Source organism: Dendrobates tinctorius, unplaced genomic scaffold (genome assembly GCF_039654945.1).
Source record: "Dendrobates tinctorius isolate UK_male_01 unplaced genomic scaffold, ASM3965494v1 ptg000201l, whole genome shotgun sequence".
In the NCBI taxonomy this organism is placed as follows: domain Eukaryota; kingdom Metazoa; phylum Chordata; class Amphibia; order Anura; family Dendrobatidae; genus Dendrobates; species Dendrobates tinctorius.
The window spans coordinates 13663126-13682949 of record NW_027361868.1 but is presented as its reverse complement, the minus strand read 5'-3'; positions in this window follow the sequence as shown (position 1 = coordinate 13682949).

The following is a 19824-nucleotide window of genomic DNA, read 5'->3' as shown; positions in this document are numbered from 1 at the left end:
TAATGGCTTCTTTGAAGCTGTGGCAAAAAAAACAAACAAAACAAACAAAAACAGCAAAAATATATAGAAAAAGTAAAAATGACTTTAAAATAAAAAACACTGGCAATCCTGCATTTGCTCAGAACACAGATCTGTGACATGATGGAGTAGTTTATGAAACAGAAGACAGGAATAAATATGAAGTTCCTCTGATCTCAAGTTAATTCTTGGTTTGAAGTTTTTTTCTTTTTGATTAACTATTTCAAAATCCAGAAACTATACTGTCTGTTTATGTCAGAATGTAGGAATTTTACAATAATGCTGATTTATTTGCTGCAGTTCTACCAGTTTTCTGAATGCTGAGCTCTGTATAACCCCGCCCACACCATTGATTGGCAGCTTTCTGTGTACACTGTGCATAGGTAGAAAACTGCCAATCAGTCAGGGCAGGGAGGTTACACAGAGCTCATGAATATGGAGGACTACATGACTCCAGGTTTAATAGTCCTCTAGTATTAACTGCTGATAAAACATTGATTTTATAAAGAGGTGAATCTAGGTTTTCCTGCACCCAGGGCAAAAATTCAGTTTGGCACTCCCTTTTATAAACAGTTTAAATGGTTTGAGTAGTTGTCGATTTGCATAATTAATCAAATGCCGATTAACTGCTCTTTATAACTCTCTCAATGTTGTTCAGATGCTGTGGGGAAGGTGACTTGACGGACAGACGTGACTGGTAGAAGGAGGGGACGGTTTGTGCACAAGAGACGGAGATTGACAGGATAGAAGGGTGACAGCTAGGAAAGGTAGATAGGAGAGTGCAGTACCGAGAAATGACCACAAGATGGCAGGGGGGAGTAGCTTAGGACTTAACAGCAGCTTATGGCTTGAGAAACGCTTAGTCATGGGGGGCGGGGAGATAGGAACCCAGGAGGGGAATTCCCGGTGAGAGAGGGGATAAATAGAACAGGATAGGGTTCCAGACAGACTAGTCCTGGGAGGAGCTCGTTAGAAGACGGTGAAGAGAGAAGAGCTCGACCAGGGGACGGACAGCAAAGAGACAGTCAGGGGGGTGGCCCTGACCCGACGGACCACAGGACAGACGAGGCCCTGGGGGTACCGATTGGATGACGACATCGGGCAGTTGAAGAGCTGGTGGTAGATTGGTCTAGGACAGCCCCAGCGAAAGATCCGTGAGGGACATTACTTCGACTGGAGCAAAGGTGCAGGTACCCGGGCCTGGAGACAGAGAACTGTAAAGAGGCTGCGGTGCGTGGTTGTGGTCGTCAGGAGGACGACAAATAAATCCGGAACTGTTACTATTGAAATCTGTCTCCGCCTCGTCCTTGCATCGCCTAGTGTCTGTGTCATCCGGACAAGGTAAGCAGTGGTCCACCCCCCCAATCCGGCCCCCTACCACAATGCCATGATGGCTCTTCACATCCACAGCTTGTTTCTTCCCCACTCCGTCCCCTCACACTTTTCTTCCCCTCACTGTCCCTTCACACTTTTCTCCTCCCATAATGTACAACACACTATTCCCCCTATACTGTCTCATCACATTTTCGGCCATGACAAAGACCTGCACACACCTACTGTAAAGAGAGACAAAGACTCACCCTCTCTTACTGTAGAGAGACAGAATAACCCTCAATTACTGTAGAGACAAAGATCTGCCCTAGCTTACTGCAGAGAGATAAAGACTCCCTCCCACTTACTGTAGAGAGGTAAAGATTCACCCTCACTTACTGTAGAGACAAAGACTCACCACCACTTACTGTAAAGTGTCAAAGACATTCCCCCACTTTTTGTAGAGACAAAAACCGGCCCCCACTTATTATAGAGAGACAAAGACCCGCCCCCACTTAATATAGAGAGAAAAAGACCTGCCCCCACTTATTATAGAGAGACAAAGACCCGCCCCCACTTATTATAGAGAGAAAAAGACCTGCCCCCACTTATTATAGAGACAAAGACCCGCCCCCACTTATTATAGAGAGAAAAGGACCCGCCCCCACTTATTACAGAGAGATATTAAATTGTGGGTGGTAACAATGTGACTACTAAACATAGAACATCCTCAAATATTCATCCTGACATGAGCTCCATCAGATATCACTCTGATAGATAGAGCGATGGTGACAGATACAGTGAGTTATGTCATGTCATTAAACTTTCATCTTTGTCTATTTTTTTTCTTCCCAGGGTACAACAATGATTAATATAATTACAGACAGGATCTAGTCATTAAGTCCTCAGTTGTGCAAGAGGCTTCTTGCAAAATTCCTTAAAGGGACTACATCACAGCTTTCATGAAATAAGCATAGGGTTGAGTATTGGCCCTCTATTCAAAGCAAAGGGTTAATTCTCTACATTGTATTTAAATTGCTCAATATAAAAAAATCAATCCTGGAAATATTTCTTCTGGTAAATGCTTTTTTTTGTACATTCTTTTTGTAGACTGTCTGGTCTCTTTTTACTGCTTGTGTGAATATTTTTAATGAATAAAGGTGGCAAAAATAACTAACTAGTTAAAGAATCGAGTGGGACAAGTCATAAAAGTATGATCTGTCAGGTCTGCACATTTGTACCAAGACAATTCCAAAAGATGTGGGTCAGGTAAGGAGTCCATGGTCAGCGGTCGTGTCATGGGACAAAGACCCGGAGTTAGGGGCTCTTTCCCTATTCCTAAAGCTAGGGGTGCCCTAGATATCCCTGCTCCCTGGATTACTTCTGCTGGTGAAGGTGCTGGGGCCATGTGCCTTACTGAGCTCCTAAATGAGCCTTTATCTGTTCCCTCCCCCACACAGGAAAGTGAGGAGTAGCATTGTTTACGAATATACAAACCAGACTACCAAGGGATGATGAACAGTGAAAAATTAGAATATCATTCATACAAATATGCACTCACAAACAACAGAGTATAACAAATGGAAGCAAAGGGAATAAAAACTAAATAGGAGACGATGAGGATATACACACAGACAAATCAACAAGCAACAGGCTTTAGAACAACTCCAAATACCTCCTAACAACCAACACCTCTAACTCCAGAACCAGGCAGTATGAAACTAACACTGGCATTTTCTACTTTGCCAGAGGCGAGTATATATAGCAGAGGGGAGTGGCCAACACTGAACAGTTGAAATTATCAAAGCAGGAAAGCTCCAGGAGCTTCAATTGAACAGATTAACCCCTGCACTGCTAGCAGAAACCTGCACTGTTTTAATGTGAAGGTGAAATTCTTCTAATTAGTACAGGAGTGCGAGAAATCAGACACCATGGTGTTATGGCCCTTCTCTGTTGCGGTAAATTTATGACAGCTTGTTTTCCTCTGGGGTACACCATGTGTTATCATTGTAATGTTCTACTTGGTTATATCCTAGTGCTGCCCATGTTTCATTGCCTCCTTGCAATAGATGAGTCCCAAGCGCCATTCTGTTCCCTATGCACACTAGGTGCAACCCTTCACAAGGTTGTAGAAATTCTCTGAAATCCAGGAACCAGGGCCCCAGACGTCCTCCATTGGTAACTTTATTGGTAGAGAAAAATCACAACGTTTCGGCAGTGCAGCGCCTTTATCAAGGCATAGCAAAGAGAGATTGCATATTTATTTTTTTTTTTATGGCTCGATAAAGGTCTTGCGCGGCTGAAATGTTGTGATTTTTCTGTACCAATAAAGTTACTAAAGGAGGACGTCTGGTGCCCTGGTTCCTGGTTCACGGCGTTCCACTGCCTGTTTGATAGGAGAAGCTTGCGACACCTCCATCAGTTTGTTTTTTGCAGACAAGAAAAAAAAAATGATGAAACTCTGATGGTAAAAAAATCACCAAAGATTGATGAAAATCTGATTGGACACACTGATAGAAATCGATCCATTTTTTTAAATAAAAGAAAAATCACTGATGTCTAGATGAGGCGTTACAAGGCAGTTCTTTAGCGGCCAACTCCTGCGCCCACTTATCCCAATGACCTCTCGAAATTTGATCTTTGCAAATCAAACTTTTACAATTCCTGTGTGTGGTTCCACTATTACTCCCCAGCAACAGGCCCACTGTCTTGGGTCATAGTTGATTCCGAGCTCTCCTTTGCCCCCCACATTCGATCACTGGCTCGCTCTTGTCATCTGCACCTCAAAAACATTTCTAGAATTCGACCTTTTCTTACTTTTGACTCTGCAAAAACTGTTTCTCTTATTCATTCTCGTCTCGACTATTGTAACTCTCTTCTAATCGGTCTCCCTCGTACCAAACTCTCCCCCCCTCCAATCTGTCTTGAATGCTGCAGCCAGGATCATATTCCTCACCAATCGTTACACCGATGCCTCTACCTTGTGCCAGTCCTTACACTGGCTACCCATCCACTCCAGAATCCAGTACAAACTTATTACCCTCACCCACAAAGCCCTCCATGGCTCAGCACCACCCTACATCTCCTCCCTTGTTTCAGTATACCACCCTACCCGCGCCCTCCGTTCTGCTGATGACCTGAGGTTAGCATCCTCAATAGTTAGAACCTCCCACTCCCGTCTCCAAGACTTTACACGTGCTGCACCAATTCTTTGGAATGCACTTCCCAGGTCAATACGATTAGTCCCCAATCCCCACAATTTTAAGCGTGCCCTGAAAACGCATTTATTCAGACTGGCCTATCGCCCTTTTACCATAACCAGATTCCCCGCATCATGTTACCACATGCTTTATGCATCCATTAGCCCTCTGTGTCTGTACTGTTACACACTTAACATTATGGCTGGTCCATACAATCAGGGCAATTGTTACCACCCACCTTTCGTGTCTACCTCTTTCCTCATAGATTGTAAGCTTGCGAGCAGGACCCTCATTCCTCTTGGTATTTGTTATAATCTGTGATTATTGTTATGCTGTAATGTCTATTGTCTGTACAAGTCCCCTCTGAAATGGGTGCTGTGTCCTTTATGCATGCGGTGTGGGCGCTGGGGATTTTTGTCCCGGGGCGTACGCCTATTGCCGGACGCTGGTCTCCATGCTGGAGGTTTGGATGGTGTCACGACGCATGCGCTGTTGTGGCCATTAGTGATTGGTTCATTCTAGTCACATGAGCGGACATGTGACCGTTACCATAGATACAAAAGGTCCTGTGCCAGTAATGGCCATATCTCCTTGAGAAAGCGCTATCTGTAAGCGCGAAACGCGCGTCGGAGATGCTACCACAGTCTGGGGGACTGGAGCACCATTAGGTAAGTGTTCCCACCACCAGATGACCTCTTGCTATCATCGCATTATTAGCGGTTTTGGGATCGCTACTGTTTATACCATTTTTTCTGTTATATCCTATATGCCTCGGCTATGTGACATTTACTTTGTTACATATAGGTAGCAGTTGTTGGCCTGTACTTCGGTAGGGCTTACCCACTGTAGGTGGCCTTCGTGCGACAATGCCCTATATGTGACTTCCACATGGAAACTTTTTCACAGCTTGGGGCATTTGAGCTCCTCAGTTAACCGTTCCCATTGCTATTTACTATGGAACCGCTGGTCTTTCTGGACTACCATCATTCATTTTTTCCCTTTGTTATACTCAGTTTGCCCCTACCATTTTGATATTTAGTATGGTCATGACCCCTATATGCCTTTGTATGTAGGTAGTGGCATTCTGTTTGTACCTTTCTTAGGGTTCATTGATAATGGGTGGGCCTTGCGTGATGGTGCTCAATGGGTTACCTCCACATTTCCCTTTTCCTGGCTCTTGGTGTCATATTTTACATGCAATTATGTTATGATTATTGTATGTGTTTTTTTCTGTACCTTGGTGTTAATAAAATTTGATATTTTTTTACACAATTTTGGATCTAAGTACTCCGTTTCTCCTGGTTAATATAGTTACTTATGGAGTAGAACCATTTATGATTATGGCAGGCCCTTATGTGAGGCCATTGCCATCTGTTTTGTATAAAGTATTGGGCTATTTTGTCGTACTAATTGTATTCTCTGTGTTGTTAACAGAAATCTTCAGCCCTACTATGGACTTTCGTGCGCGCGACCATACCTGGCGTGCGCAGCTTAATGACGCTTTCCAGGAAGGTGATAGTGTGGACAGTGGTGGATGTGGCAGTAATGTGCAGGAGGCTATGGCAAAGTTCAGGGACCTTTTGAGGAAACGCACGCGAGTGTGGTGGAATTGCGAATTCCTGCAAAAATATAGTCAAAGAAATTTGATTCCGAGGGGGCTCCGCATTCAAGTTTTTCCGTCCTTCCCTATCCAAGATAACGAGTTTAAAGATAAATGGGAGGGTCTGGTCAACAATTGCTCAAAGGGCTTTTTGGACCTATTGAGAGAATATGATTTAAAAATGCTGAGCTCCCTCGAGAGTGAGATTGAAACGTTACAAGTGCAACTACAAAAGGACCTTACTAGCGATGGGTTAAAGAAGTTCAATGATGAACTGGATATCGACCTCCAGAAATGGGTGTCGGATATCCAGACCCAGAAAACTAAGAAATTAAAAAGAGATATCCAGGATAAAACGACTTCTAAAGTATATAGATGGCGAAATCCGGTTGAACGCTCTCGCTATTCGTATAGGAACTTATCACGTTCAAGGTCAAGGTCAGCATCAACTAGATCTAATATTTCCGTGGAGGAAGATTCCGCACCACAGACCTCTAATTTTAGTGGAAATCCAACACGCGATCTCACCTCAAGGCATGTAGTGACTCGCCAATCGGCCAAAAATAAAAATGACACGGGGCGCGTCAATGAGGGTCGTACTAATAATCTTCAGGTGATTAACCTCTCATCATACGTTCTCACTCAGTTACATCTTGATGTGTTGAGTAAGAGCTTGACCTTCTCCCCAACTAACTCTTTCAATTTTTTTCTAGCATTAAAAGACTTACATCTCTTTTCGCGGAAACTGTTATTGCAAAAATTACATTACAAGAACGAGCGCAGAGAGATGATGAGTGAGAGTGAGAGGGAGGCACTCCACGCCCTTGAGGATCTCCTCAGGGAACAAGAGCCACCGACTCGGGGTAAGTTTCCTCCAGCCATACTACCGAGATCGACGAGGTTCCCACCCCTGTCATTATGTCCCGCCATTGACATCTTTACTAAATTAGTAACTGAGGATTTTAAAAAGTTATCCTCTCGGCGGAGGCACGACAATTTAACCCACAAACAACGACGGGCTATTATAGAACTACAGTCAATCCCGGGGGTATTGTTTAAACCTGCTGACAAGGGTGGGAACATCGTAGTTTGGCCTATAGAGTTATATGAGCGCGAGGTGTTCAGACAATTAAGAGATCCTCGTACATACGAGAAATTGTCATATAATCCCACGACTTCCTTCTCACTCTCACTTCAGCGTATTCTGGCTCAAGCTTTGGACCAGAATATTATTACTAAGATAGTCTTTGAGGGGTTGATGGTCAAATACCCTAGGACACCAACTTTTTATCTCCTACCTAAGATCCACAAGAACGCCCTCGACCCCCCTGGACGCCCGATCGTGTCTGGCATAGGGGGCCTTTGTGATCCAGTATGTAAATTTCTGGATTACTACTTAAAACCTTTGGTGGAATCATTACCCTCCTATGTCAAGGACACGACGGACGTCCTTACGCGGGTCGATGGCGTTCTTGTGGATACCCATACGCTCCTTGTCACGACTGACGTTGAATCCCTATACACCTGTATTGATCACGCTTTGGGTGTGGATGCGGTCCGCCTCTTCTTGGAGATGTCCGACCTGGATGGCCCATTGTGCGAGCTGATCTTGAAGCTGCTGCGCTTCGTCCTGACTCACAATTTTTTTGTCTTTAAGGACTATTTTTATCTTCAGCGGTGTGGCACAGCCATGGGCGCGGCCTGTGCGCCTTCGTACGCTAATCTTTTCCTTGGTTCATGGGAAAGATTCATTTTTGGCGACGGAGGAGCACCGGCCGCTTCCCATGTGCTGTGCTGGCACCGCTATATTAATGATGTGTTATTCTTTTGGGATGGGACGGCGCAGCAGCTCGGGGACTTTATGGCATGGCTGAATGTGAATAAATTTAATATCAAACTCACCTATAAATACGATCCAAGGTCTATTGACTTTTTTGATGTATCTTTGGAGGTGGATGACGGACGTTGTATTCAGACCGACGTACATAGGAAACCAACTTCAGTAAACGCCTTGCTACATGCCACTTCCGCACACAACTTTTCCACCATTAGGGCCGTTCCGGTCGGGCAGTTCCTACGGATAAGGCGGATCTGCTCGACCGAAGCTAAATTTGAAAAACAGGCCCACGATCTGAGAATTCGTTTCCAGGATCGTGGGTATAGTAACAGGTGTATAGGGAGGGGCTACGACCGGGCAAGGAGCGTAGCACGGAGGGATCTATTGTACCCCCGAGCATCTATTGACAGAGGGGGTTCTTGTAGGAAGGGTGTTCCTCGATATCCGGGCTCTCTCCGGTTTATTTCAGCTCATAATCACGAGTGGGATCATATGCGAGACGTTCTCACCAAACATTGGGCAATTCTGAGATCCGAACCCTCATTGAATCAGGCAATTGGAGAATTTCCTCTGATGACCCCAAGAAGGTCCAAGAATTTAAAGGACCTCCTTGTTAGGAGTCATTATGTCCCTGCCCTAACCAATCCATTTGGTACTAAGGGTCCTATAGCTGGCTCATTCCCGTGCGGCCACTGTCTTGCCTGCCGGAATGTCTCGCGGTGCACTATGTTCCATAACTCTGATGGGACAAGAGATTTTCGTATTACCGAACGTATATCATGTGGTAGCACCAATGTGGTGTATTTTGCTATCTGTGGATGTTCCCTTATATACGTCGGGCTAACCTCTAGAGAACTTCGTGTGAGGATACGTGAACATGTGCGTGACATTCTGGCGGCCAAGACGGTGACCGACCATTCGATCTTAAAGACGATCCCTCGCCATTTTAAATTGGTGCATGACTGTGATCCACAGACATTCATGGTGAGGGGGATAGATCGTGTCCATTTAGGGATTAGAGCCGGTAACTACAAAAAAATCCTGGCACAAAAAGAAACCAAGTGGATTGTGTTGTTAGATACGATAGCCCCGAAGGGCCTCAATGAGTCTCTGAGCTTTGCCTCGTTCCTGTAGTTGCTAATTTTTATTTTGGTCACGCCCACCACTGTTGTCTGCTCCTCATGTCTGTGTTTTATTTGTTTTTAACTAACTTATTTCTTTTTTTTTTTAATTTTTAGTTATTGTTCCCTGTTTGCTGTTCTGGATACATGGATTTATCACCGTTTTCCTATCATGGTTCCAACTCTAACGTTACCATTGGTCTTTTGGTGATTGGATATCATACCTGGATTCTCTGTTCTCATTATATCTCATATATATTTTTCTTTATTTATTTTTTGTTTTTTTCATTTTTTTATTTTTTGATTAAAATGATGATTAATGACGGTGGAAGATACTCTGGAAGGATAGAGATTCAATGGGTGATTCATGCCCTCTAAGGATATGGATATTCGGCGCCATGTATATACTTATTTTGTTTTTTTGAATTTAATTTGGTTATTTATACATTCTTTAAACCGGATCACAACCCGCTCTTGTTAGTATCCTGTGGCTGTGCGCATGCGGCTTGTGTCCCCCACATACCTCCCCATGGGTGCTGTGTCCTTTATGCATGCGGTGTGGGCGCTGGGGATTTTTGTCCCGGGGCGTCCACCTATTGCTGGACGCTGGTCTCCATGCTGGAGGTTTGGATGGTGTCACGACGCATGCGCCGTTGTGGCCATTAGTGATTGGTTCATTCTAGTCACATGAGCGGACATGTGGCCGTTACCATAGATACAAAAGGTCCTGTGCCAGTAATGGCCATATCTCCTTGAGAAAGCGCTATCTGTAAGCGCGAAACGCGCGTCGGAGATGCTACCACAGTCTGGGGGACTTGAGCACCATTAGGTAAGTGTTCCCACCACCAGATGACCTCTTGCTATCATCGCATTATTAGCGGTTTTGGGATCGCTACTGTTTATACCATTTTTTCTGTTATATCCTATATGCCTCGGCTATGTGACATTTACTTTGTTACATATAGGTAGCAGTTGTTGGCCTGTACTTCGGTAGGGCTTACCCACTGTAGGTGGCCTTCGTGCGACAATGCCCTATATGTGACTTCCACATGGAAACTTTTTCACAGCTTGGGGCATTTGAGCTCCTCAGTTAACCGTTCCCATTGCTATTTACTATGGAACCGCTGGTCTTTCTGGACTACCATCATTCATTTTTTCCCTTTGTTATACTCAGTTTGCCCCTACCATTTTGATATTTAGTATGGTCATGACCCCTATATGCCTTTGTATGTAGGTAGTGGCATTCTGTTTGTACCTTTCTTAGGGTTCATTGATAATGGGTGGGCCTTGCGTGATGGTGCTCAATGGGTTACCTCCACATTTCCCTTTTCCTGGCTCTTGGTGTCATATTTTACATGCAATTATGTTATGATTATTGTATGTGTTTTTTTCTGTACCTTGGTGTTAATAAAATTTGATATTTTTTTACACAATTTTGGATCTAAGTACTCCGTTTCTCCTGGTTAATATAGTTACTTATGGAGTAGAACCATTTATGATTATGGCAGGCCCTTATGTGAGGCCATTGCCATCTGTTTTGTATAAAGTATTGGGCTATTTTGTCGTACTAATGTCTATTGTCTGTACAAGTCCCCTCTGAAATGTAAAGTGCTGCGGAATATGTCGGCGCTATAGAAATAAAATGTATTATTTATTATTATTACAGCAAATCCTAAATACAGGTGCCTTTGAGTGATGTATAAGACAGCTGCGAGGAACCAAAGAAAACTTTGACATTACCTCTCTTAACTTTGCTCTTTTCTTTATTGATATGTTACATTTTAAAAGGAACCTGTTAGGACCACCGACACTTTTAATCTGCCCCGATGATCTCTTAGGCCACATACAATGTTCAGTATTCGGTCAGTATTTTGCATCAGTATTTGTAAGCCAAAACCAGGAGTGGGTGATAATACAGAAGTGGTGACAGGTTTTTATTATACTTTTCCTCTGATTGTTCCTCATCTGGTTTTGGCTTACAAATACTGATAGTGTGACCATAGCCTTAAGACATATTACTGGAATAGCTAAAGGTTTACTGCATATACAGTAGATATAAAAAGTCTTCACTTGTCAGGTTTTTCTCATGTAAAAAAAAAAATAACATGAAGAAGAATAATTTCAGAACGTTTTCCACCTTTAATGTCGCCCATAATCTGTACAAATCCATTGTGAAACAAAATGAAATTATTTTGGGGGGGGGGGGAATATATATAATGCGGTTGCATAAGTCTGAATACACTCTTACATTTTTGGATGTGGTTGTGATCAGAATTAGTCAATCACAATTACATTCATGTTACAAAGTAGTCAGTAGGACACAGCTGCCATCATTTACATGGAATCTGATTCACCCCATATAAAATTTAACTGATAAGTTTCCTAACATTTTCTTTGTTTCATTTCACAGCATAAGCTATGGTCCACAAACAGCTTACAACACAACAAAGGGATCTCATTATTAAAATTTACCATTTAGAAGAATTGTACAATTTTTTTTTCCAAGGCATTAGCTATACCATAGGAACTATGACAATGTCATCGAGAAGTACGGTAACTTAAATTTGGCCAAATAGTGACATTATCCAGAACTGGACATCCCTTAAAAAATTGATGAAGAGTGACATGGTAAGCATGCCGAGATGAGGAGACTTAAAGCATGCTCAACATGTCACTCCCCGCAAGGAGAAATGTTACCCCTTGGATCCCGGTCAGATGCCTCTCACACAGCCAAACCAGATCTCACACTTTGCACTGATGAGGGGCAGTACCCCGAGACACAGTGTCTGCAAATTGAGATTTTGGTTTGGACTTTTATCCTAAGTCATGTGACAAGGCTCATTAAAGGGTCGACATTGACTTTTAGGATTGCTACTTCCTATAGGTGGCACTAGAGTTCTAGTTTTCTTCCTCTCTGAAGAGACAATTTTCATATTTCCCAGAGGAGCATTCTGGCTTTAAGTCTCCTCATCTCAGCATGCTTAACATGTCACTCTCAGCAGGGAGAAACATTACCCCTTGGATCCCGATCTGATGAGACCAATGATGAACTATTTGGACAAAAGGTATGTTTGGCACAAAGCTGACACTGCGCTTATAACCAAAAGAATATCATACCTACAGGGATACATGGTGGAGGAAACATTGTGGTTTGGAATTATTTTTTCAGCTGTTTATCTTGGGCTTTAGTCAAGGTAGAGGAAATTATGAACAGTTCTAAATATCAGTCAATTTTGCATAACTTGGGCTTTAGTCAAGGTAGAGGAAATTATGAACAGTTCTAAATATCAGTCAATTTTGCAAAACCTTCCAAGAATATCATACCTACAGGGATGCATGGTGGAGGCAACATTGTGGTTTGGAATTGTTTTTTCAGCTGTTTAACTTGGGCTTTAGTCAAGGTAGAAGAAATTATGAACAGTTCTAAATATCAGTCAATTTTGCAAAACCTTCAAGTCTCTGCTAAAAATCTGAAGAGGAATGCCACCTTTTGGCAAGACAACATCCCTAAGCATACCTCCAGATCAACAGAAGTATGGCTTCAGCAGAAGGGGTTTTGGGATGGCCTAGCCAGAACCAACACTTTAATCAAGTTGAAAATCTGTGAGTGACCTCAAGATGGCGCTGTACACAGATGTCCTCAGAAACTGACAGATTTGGAGCTACTGCAAGGAAATGTGGGCAAAGATTACCAATTCTATATGTGCCATGCTGATAGACTCCTACCCAAAAAGACTGAATGCTGTCATAAATGCAAAGGATACATCAATAAAGTACTAGTTTAAGGGTGTGCATATTTATGCAACCACATTATTTTAGCTCTTAATTTTTCTTATTTAGTTTATTTTGTAATTGAATTGCACAGATTATAGTTGACATTAAAGGTGAAAAAATTTCTCAAATGTTTCTTCTTGGTTCACTTGGCATTATTATTAGGTGTCTGTAGACTTTTTATATCCTCTATATGTGAGAAAAATCAACATTATACCTGTACATCACATTGCTGTATGTTAATGAACCAGGACTAGTCCGGTGAGGCGTCTACTCACTGACGCTAGTCCGGGTTCAGAAGATGCAGTCACGCTCCCAGGATATGGGTGAAAGTCCATGTACATTCCAAGTCTTCACATTTTGTGCTCCTTTAGGAACTCCACTGCAGATCAGAATAGAATCAGTAGGGGGAAGATGTGCAGTACCTGACTGCAGCCACAATACACTTGATGGCGCTGTGCAGCATCTGCAACTGATCATGTCTGGGCAGTGCCTAGAACAGCTGATCAGTGGGGGGTCATGGGAGTCACACTCCTGCCAATTTTATATTAAGGACCTATCTTAAGAACAGGTCATCAGTATTAAAGTATCAGACAACCCCTTTAAAGATAGTGACAACTTCCATTTTTCCGTCTAGAATTTTAATTATTATAATATAAATGCATATGACAGTTCTGTTTTTCTCACTTGTTAAATGGTATTATTTCGCCTGTATGGCACCACTAGTGAGGATACATGAGGATGTGTATGGCTTGTGCTGTTCTTAAAGGAGCCTTGTATAATTATACATGTAGTGAGCTCCCTCTAGTAGAGTGTACAGGTGTTACAGCTGACATGAAAAGCAGTCAGCGCCAGGCCCCCTCTCACCGCGGAACGTATAGGGCTGGCTGAAAATTGTTGGCTTGGCGGATAAGCCCATGGCGCTCCCAATCTTTAGGCTTGGGTCGGTTCGAAATTATTCACATATGGACAATTTCGGCAAAATGATGCAGCCACTAACAATAAGCAAGCAATCTGCACCTGATGTTTAATTTTACAAGAAATATTTAGCAATATGAGGTGTCCCCCATCACAATCGCATAGACCTTGCAGGAATAACCTCCAACCATATTATAATATTATTAATCCCCCCCACCCAGGTTATAACGTACCACATTCTGCAGTAATCAGCCATTTCTTCCCTCGGATTAAAACCACGCTCCTTATGGTGTATAATTCATCAACTGGGCTCAGATCAGGAGACACTTGGCCACTGAGTCACTGTCACCCTGGTCTTCAGAAATCCAGCAGATGTGTGTTTTGGATCATTGTCATGTTGGAAAAGTCCACGTCTACCGAGGTCAAGGAGTGATGGTGGCTAGTGATGGGGGAATGTGTTCAGATAAGGTGTTATCTCAGCATGCTCGGGTGCTAACCCAGTGTCTTCAGTGTGCTCAAATAACATGTTTGAGTCCCCGCTTCTGCATGTCTCCTGTTTGTTAGGCCATCCCTGCATGTGTTGCAGCTCTCTAACAGCACCGAGACATGCAGCCGCAGGGACTCGAACATACAGTATTATAAGCACCCGAGCATGCTCAGATAACACCTTATCCCAGCATATCCGCTCATCACTAATGGTGGCACTTTCTCTCTAAATATAGAGCACATCTGTGAATCCACAATACCATCTATGACATGTAGTTCCCCAACACCAGCAGCGTTTATGCAGCCCCACGTAAGGACACTGCCACCACCATGTGTCACTGTAGGCACCATGCTTTTCGAAAAAATTAATTTAGATTTTTCTTTGTGCATAATTTAGTGCATAAACCATTACATCTCTGTTCTCCAATAAATGTCACTAGTTTTGTCATGTAAAGAATAGTCTGTTTTTCACCCCAGGGTTCTGTCACAGACTTAGGGGTACATTATGAGCCCCCACATTACAGGCAGAGTCAGCCGTCTGTGAATAGGGGATGAATTTGCTGGAAATGAATACAGCGATCCGTTACATCTGTGCCATTTTGCATCTTTGGGAATCTTCTGTTAGTTTTGACATAACAGATTGTGGGTCAGAAAAGCTCCTGGATTGCTCCGAGATGGACAAAAAGGAAATTAAGAACATGGGAAGACCTGATAAATTAAATCTGTTGTCTAATTACATAAAAAAAATGAAAAGAGCCTCATGCGTTATATAAAAAACAACCAAAACGGAGATATTCACAAATACTGAAGAGGAGGTTGTGTTATGTGTTATGATTGAGTCACCGTAGGAGGCAAAAACAGAAATGCTAGCTAAGTCCAGAAAACCAGAGAAGTTGGCAGCTATCGGATTGCAGACCCCTGAACCTATCAACACAACTAGCAGTAGCCGTGGGGGGTTCCTACGATGCCCTAGACCCCTCGATCACAGCCGGAGAATTAAATAGGCCTAAAGAAAGAAAGGGGAAATCTAAACTGCCCCAGAGCAGACCCCAAAGCAATAGGCAGCCCCAACATATAATGACGGTGAAGCAAGATGAAAATACTAACACAGACAGAAAGATAGACTGAGCAAAGAGGGGCCCAAGCTAACTAGATAGAAAAGGACAGGAAGGCTGCTGTCTGCAATCCGTGAAAAAACCCTATGAAAATAAGAGCCAACAGACTGACAGTGAAAAAGGCCCTGAAGACGCTAGGCTTCAAAAAAGCTATGTCAGTACTCAGGAATATACTGAAGACAGAGCTACGGACAAAAGGAGATTCAGCTCACCCCAGCAGGGAATGGCAGAATACTGAAAAGCAAGGAAAACAAAAAACAAAACAAAAAAGCTAACAGGCAAAACAGAAAACTTAGCTTTAGAGGAGCAGGAATCAGACTGGTGTCCTAGAACTTAAGTCCACAGAGAAATCACCCGCAGGGCAGAAGGGCGTCGGCAGCCTAATATCCAGTCCGTGACTCCACTCAGCCAGTCATCCTCATTAGACTCAGGTGCCTGATAATCAGGCTCATTACCTTCCTTTACCAGAATAAGGAGTTCACCAGACCCCAGTGACGAAGGGGAAAATGAACTCACAACAGTTATGGCTGAATCATATGGTAAAGCTGGTTTAGGTTGTTTGCCCACAATGAATTTTCGACACTGATAATTTTCACCTACCACTTCGAGTAGTCAACAATAGCCCCATCTGCGCATACCCTCGAATCCCGTTTTGAGGGGGTTCAGACATAAACTCCGACAAGGCCACCGAACATAAGAAAACACAAAAGCTGGAAGAGTCCTGAAAAGATGTAACAAAAGACTGAACATGTGCACAGGAATGCAGCATTCAGTTTCAGCCACCGGGGCGGCGCCAATGATGGTCCAGTCACCTCTCCGTCAGAACGACGGGTGTACCTGTGCCCCTGGCCCTGACTGGCACTGGCTCTGCTTTGGGGTCGTCTGTCATTCAGGTCCGGGGGGGCACAATTACAGCCGCTCTATTTTTCATGGGATAGCAGTCCCTGAAATGTTATAATATGGAGCAATGCTGACCATAGGGATAAAATCTCTGCATGTCACGATAGGCAGCGTATACCAGATGGCGCGCACCTGTACAAGTCTATGGGTGCGTACAAAACATCGGACTGCCCTCAGATGCCATCTGAGTGCAGTTCGGTATATGTCAACTCACACAATGGAGAAGATGGAGAAATTAGGTTCTCCATCTTCTCACTTGTGATCCGATTCTCGTTAGTGTGAGCAATCCCTTAATGCGAGCAGACCGTTTGTAATTTGTATAGTGTTGTGCATATGGCAGTCGGAGTAGCTCACCTAGTCTTGTGAGCGGACTGCAGTACCAGTCTATGGGGCTGTTCTGGCCTCTACACTGTTTACACCCGGCCATGCTGGAGCTGATAACAGCTGATCGGTGACAGTGATTAAATCCACACCACAGGATAGGTCATCAGTATAATAATAGTGGACAACCCCTTCAATTTCACATTTCTTTTTATAGTGATAAGAGTTTTTCTGACCAATATCTCCAAATCTCCTGCACAGACTTAGAGTTAAATGAAAATATTTCCATAAAGGCAAAACTAGTTTTTTTGTAATGTGCATTTATGTCTATTTTGATGGCTTGTGATCTCTATATAAACCCTCATGCAGTGTCTCCCCCTAGTGGTATATATAGGAAGACAGTTTTTTTTAAATTTCTTTTTCTGTAGTCACTTATTGGGTTGGTTAAAGAAATCAACTTTTTCTCATTGCCGTCTCACTGAAGTGTTGCTTCTGTTTGTATTTTTTATATTGTTTTAACCTTAAAGGAAACCGGACAGCGGACTCATGGGTGGCATGTATCAGGCACTGGATTTGTGATTTCAGCTAGGTACAGTGCTGCTCACCATTATTGGCACCCTTCATTTTTTCATAGATTGTACAATATCTTCAGAAATAAATGGAAATGTACCATTGTTATATCCTCAGGATTTTTTATAATTCATTTTCCAAAGTAATACAACAATAAAACATTGTTTTTCAACTGACATGATGCAATTTCAAAGAAGAATCAGATTAATCAGCATGTGCAGCAATAAAGACCCCGATTAATACTTGGTTGCTCACCCTTTGGCATTGATGACAGCCTCCAAACGTTTCTTGTAGCCATCTATAAGCTTCTTGCGCTTCTCCGCTGGTATTTTCTCCCACTCTTCCTTTACAGTTTGTACAAGCTCTTGAATGTTTGCAGGGTTCTTTTTCCTAATGGCAGATTTGAGCTCACCCCAAAGATTTTCAATGGGATTGAGGTCGGGACTCATCGCTGACTATTTTAAAACAGTTCATTTTTTCTTTTTCAACCATTCCTGTACACCTTTGGATGTGTGCTTTGGGTCATCATCTTGCTGGAGGACCCATGATCTTTGACTCAAACCAAGTTTTCTTACACTGAGTAGGTCTTTTCGCTCTAACATTTCTTTATAATTCTCCAATTTCATGATTACTGTGATACGGTCAAGACCTACAGTACCAGACACAGCAAAGCAGCCCCACAGCATTATTTATCCTCCTCCATGCTTAACTGTTGGTAGGGTGTTCTTTTCCTTATAAGTTTCATTGCGGCGTCCGTAAACAAACTGCTGCTTTGCATTGCCAAAAAGCTCTATTTTTGTTTCATCTGTCCAGAGAACATTTTCCCAGAAGGATTGTGGTTTGTCAAGATACTCTTCGGTAAAGATCAGTCATCCTTTTTATGTCTTTTCTTGAGTAATGCTTTCATCCTTGGCTTTCGCCCATAAAGCTCTGCTTGGTTTAGTGTATGGCATATGGCACTTGTTGAAACCAGGACCCCAAACTGTTCAAGGTTGGCCTTCAAGTCTTTAGATGTTTGACATGGTGCTTTTTCCACCATTTGCACCAACCTTCAAAGACATCTCTTGTCAATTTTCCTCTTTCCCTCACGTCCAGGGAGGTTCTTCAGGGTTTCATCCTTGGTAAACGTCTTAATAACATTGCGCACTGTTGAAACTGGGATACCAAGATCTTTGGAGATGGCCTTATACACTTTGGAAGTCTTGGGTTTGCTAATAATAGCAGTTCTGATGCCTTCAGACAAAGGAACACTGAAGTCATCATTCATTGGCTAAGTCATGTCACATGGGCACCAACAATTAATCACAGGTGATTCTCATGTGTGATTTACCACAGTTGAGTCAAAATGTGTTTCCATACTAATTTAATGTAAAGGAGCCAATACCAGTGGCACAGCAAGATTTAGGTTTTTCTGTTTTTCCCTCCCATTGTTTTTGCTTTAAATTATTGTTTATCATTAGCTCTTTTGTATTTATCACAAGTGCACGAAAGAAAAACTATTTCACTTGATTCATTTTTTTAGGATATTTTCCACATTATGTACTTACACTTCATGGCTGCCAATAACGATGAGCAGGACTGTATTGTTTCAGAGAAAAACATACTTTAATATTTGCTGGGGACCGAGCAGCACAGGAGACTGGTCGGACAGGCGGGTCCCCAGTGGCTTCTTCCCTCCCACTTCCCTTGAGTGATGGGTCTTTCTCTGTGTGCATGTTTAGGGGGAGACCTATCAATCCAAGGCAGCGGGCAGGGAGAGGTGGGCAGGGAGAAACCGCCAGGGATAAGTGCGAGGGGAGAGGTGGGCGGGGAGAAGCTGCCAGGGATAAGTGCGAGGGGAGTGGTGGGCAGGGAGAAGCTGCCAGGGATAAGTGCGAGGGGAGAGGTGGGCAGGGAGAAGCTGCCAGGGATAAGTGCGAGGGGAGAGGTGGGCAGGGAGAAGCTACCAGGGATAAGTGCGAGGGGAGAGGTGGGCGGGGAGAAGCTGCCAGGGATAAGTGCGAGGGGAGAGGTGGGCAGGGAGAAGCTGCCAGGGATAAGTGCGAGGGGAGAGGTGGGCAGGGAGAAGCTGCCAGGGATAAGTGCGAGGGGAGAGGTGGGCAGGGAGAAGCTGCCAGGGATAAGTGCGAGGGGAGAGGTGGGCAGGGACCAGCCACCAGGGATTAGGTGGGCGGGAAGAAGCTGCCAGGGATAAGTGGGCAGTGAGAAGTCGCCAGGGATAAATGGGTGGGGATAATTGGGCGGGGATAAGGCACCAGGAATCCAACTAGCTGACTAGTTTCCTGTGTGGCTCCATCCCTGGTAACTATTAAAGCATGTTTTACACTATACAATGTGCAGAAAAACAGGGAAAAAAAATCCCGGCGCGGTGAAATGGTAACACCCCCCTCATCCCCCAATTCCACCATTATTTTTGGGCGTTGTTTTTTCAGCATTCATTGTACGGTAAAAATGATCTTGCAACATGATTCTTCAGGTGAGTACAATTATTGTGAAACTGTACGTAATTTTTTTTATATATTGGTGGATAAAAAATTCAGGTAATTGTTGCGAAAATACTAATTAATATGTGGCAGCATTTTTGAGACTTTTTTGCTCTTCAGTCAGTGGTCGTATGTGCGGGCTCGTTTTTTGCACATCGAGCTGTTGTTTTTAT